At 46.6% G+C, this 3,315-nt stretch overlaps 1 long non-coding RNA gene across 1 annotated transcript; it reads left to right on the plus strand.

Annotated features, from left to right (window-relative positions):
• Positions 1-646: 646 nt before the first annotated feature.
• LOC121037232 (uncharacterized) lies at positions 647-2,489 on the plus strand. The gene is made up of 2 exons (XR_005793665.1): positions 647-754; positions 2,231-2,489. It is a non-coding gene; the product is annotated as an uncharacterized LOC121037232 (long non-coding RNA).
• The last annotated feature ends 826 nt before the right edge of the window (positions 2,490-3,315 follow it).

The raw sequence follows: 3,315 nt of genomic DNA on the forward strand, positions 1-3,315 counted from the left end.
TGAGCTACCCAGGCGCCCCTTTATTATTAAGTTTCACAACAATGCCATGAGGTGGGTATTATCAGTCCCATTTTATAGATGAGGAAATAGAGGCAGAGAGAAAGAAGTAGATTGTCCCAAGTCACAGGGCTAGTAAGAGACACAGCCAGAATTTAGACCCAGGCAGCCTCTTAACCACTCTGAAATCTGACTGGGTCTCAGTTTCTTTCTCAGTAAAAGGAGACTGTTGTGGCCACTGGTCTATAAGGTCCCTTCCAACGACACATCGCATTTAATCCATTCCATTCCTAGGAGAGATATAACAGTGGGGAAAGCAGAGGTTTTGAAGCCAGGTTAGTCTGAGTGCATAATCCGAGCTCTACTGTCCACCAGCCTGAACTCCTCGCCTTAGGGCCCTCATCCGAGAGGGTGATGGGAGTCCTACTTCATTGGATTGCCCTGAAAAATTAATCAGATGATACCTGCTAAGTGCTTCAATGTTCCACAACGAAAAGTTTAGCTCCACTACTAAAAGACGAGCGGTTTTGCAGTTACCACCATTGAGGTCTTGACAAAGGATGGCGACTTCTATTATTCTAGAAGGTAGAAATGAATTCAGGCAACATTCCAGGAATGGAATTATATTCACATCACACCAGGAACCTCACCTGAATTTTACCATGTACCAGCTGGGACTTGGCAAAGGATATCTCTGGGAAACTTCAGGCCGGATTTGATAATCAGCCCCTCCCCTGCAGACCAGACATGGATGGAAGTGAGTTCTCTGCCCTCCCGGAGCCCAGACTGGCCAGTCGTGGACCCACACAGGGAAACCTGGCCCCTGTGGCTAAGATCCAGGATGAAGTCCTTGCAGAGGGTCCCAGAGAGGCAAGGAGCCCCTGGCCGGGGATATGAGGTTAGGGACAAGGAGGCATCAATCACAACCTATGGCTTCTCAAAGGTCTCCAGAACAACCCAGCCATAGTCTCTATTTCCAAAAAAAGGAGCTTTTATTTGGTTTTACTTCTAACCGGTAAGAGAAATAAAGAGATTTACCATCCCAGGGAGGGCACCAGCCAGGGGTTTATCCAGAAAGTGTCGTAGGATGGTATCATCCATAAGAAACGATGAGGCAAAGGGGCGCCTGGGTAGCTCACTCTGTTAAGAGTCAGACTCTTAATTTCGGCTCAGGTTCTGACCTTGCTGTTTGTGAGTTCGAGCCCCACATCTAGCTCCTCGCTGACAGTGTGGAGCCTCCCTGGGATTCTCTCTGTGCCCCTCCTCTGCTCACTTTTGTGATCTCTCTCTCTCTCTCAAAATAAGTAAGTAGACTTAAAAAAAAAAAAAGAAATGATAAGACATCACTCTCAACATACACGAAACAACACACCCGTTGCTGAACCAACTTACCAACACCTTGTTTTTCTCAATCACTCCGAACCTTCCTGAAAAGGTAGGAGCAGGAGTATTATAGGAGGTTGTAAAACCACTCTGGTTCATGGCCCCAACTTCTCCACCTCGCCCACCTCTCTACTGCTTTCACAAATCTGATAAAAATCCCTTTTTCTTGCTTCCAGTTTCTCATGTTTTCTTCCAACAGAAAAGGCCGTTTCAGAGGTTGGAAAATGGCCAGTTTTACCAAGAACCTCCCCGGCCCTCCCACCCACCTCTGAAAAGAGCTTTTCTGTTTGAAGCCAATGAAGACCCTTCTCCATTTTGGCCCCGAGAAAGAGGGGAGAGGGGTCGGCTGAGGAGAGATGAGAGAACAAACCACACCTGTCAACATCTCCCTGGGGACCCTTCCTCTCTACCGCAGCCTTTGGAGAGGAAAACAAAACTTTTTTGGAAGGCAGTAGAAAGCAACAAAAAGCTCCTTGGAACAGCGCTTTGTTACAAGATTCCTCTAATAATATTAGGACGGGAACCAGATGATACCAGAATGGAATGTTCCATATGTTCTCACACATCCTCCCCGTTTGCAGGAAAGAAAACAAAATGCCCAAAGTATTATTGTTACCACACTTCCTGCCCTCAGTCTACCAAACCTGAACAGGATGGATAGGTTAGGCTTCTAGAGAACCTGATTGTTTTTCATGCAAAACACTTCCGTTGTTTTGTGTGTTTTCGATTTGTTTGTTTCAGCTTACTGTTTGTTAGAGCACAGACTCCTGGATAGATAAACTTTTAAAAACAAACCACAGTACCCACCCTGTTTGTAATCAACTGTTGACTCTGTGAAGTATCTTTTCAGAACCTTCCTGCCAAACCCCTTGTTCTTCAAGCAACATACCTGCGTCTGGGGGAGACATGATTTACTCGGGGTCAGACACGGCCACGATGACCAGGAAAGGGAGATGGCTCCTCAGCAACTGTTGACCAGACCAGGGCTGTGACAATGACCTCGGCCAAGCACAAGCATCCCCCACTCCCTCCACCACCCTCAGAGAGAGTGTTTTTAAAGAATTTGTTATTTTAGATTTCCAAAAGAGCATTAAAAATTCAGAACTACATTGGATTCTTGATTTTTTTTTTTTTTTTTTTTTGCCATACACTGTTTATATTTTGAATTGCAAGTAGGAGAGGGGGAACACATGAGTATTTGGGGCTTAGGGACTCTGCACTGCCCACTGTAGCTTTGCTCTGTGTCACCTCCCCAAGCCCCCCTGCTCGTATCTCAAACATCCACCTCCCTTTCCCCAAAAGTCACATTTGCAACCCACTCGGGCAGCATGATGACTTCCTGTGACATTTTTCCCTTTCAAGAGGCTGCGCGTGATTCTCTCATTGACCTTTAGCTGTTGGAAGCTGGAGGACAGCAAGAGAAGAGGAAGGTACATGGATTTCCCCTAGTTGCCCCGAGTGGGAGGGGATTAGAATTAATTCCACACAGAGAGAAATGAAAGCTAGGCCAGGCTCACTGGCTTCCCTTCTCCCATTGCACAGATGAGGCAACTAAAACCCAAGGGAAGGACTCAAATGCCCTGGCGGCAGTCCAGACCCAATCCAGGACTCTGCAGTCCTGCATCAGTGCTGTGCCCACCTCAAACCCCAGGCAGCTGAATAGAACACCTGCTCCATGGACTCTAACGTCTTTTGAAGGGTAAGTAACCTTTGAAATAAATAACTGGAGTTAAGGTTAAGCAATAGCTCTCAGGTAGAAATTTTAGACTCCAACAAAGACAGAGAGAGAGAGAGAGAGAGAGAGAGAGAGAGAGAGAGAGAGAGAAATTTAGAGGCAAGGCTAGTGGAGCCCTGTCAATCATATTGTGAGCATGTTGGGTAGAGGCCAGAGGGGCTCTTCTGAAGTAAGCATCTTTGCCCATATTCCTTACCCCA

The sequence above is a fragment of the Herpailurus yagouaroundi genome, unplaced genomic scaffold, assembly GCF_014898765.1.
Source record: "Herpailurus yagouaroundi ecotype Mexico unplaced genomic scaffold, PumYag 163, whole genome shotgun sequence".
NCBI lineage: Eukaryota > Metazoa > Chordata > Mammalia > Carnivora > Felidae > Herpailurus > Herpailurus yagouaroundi.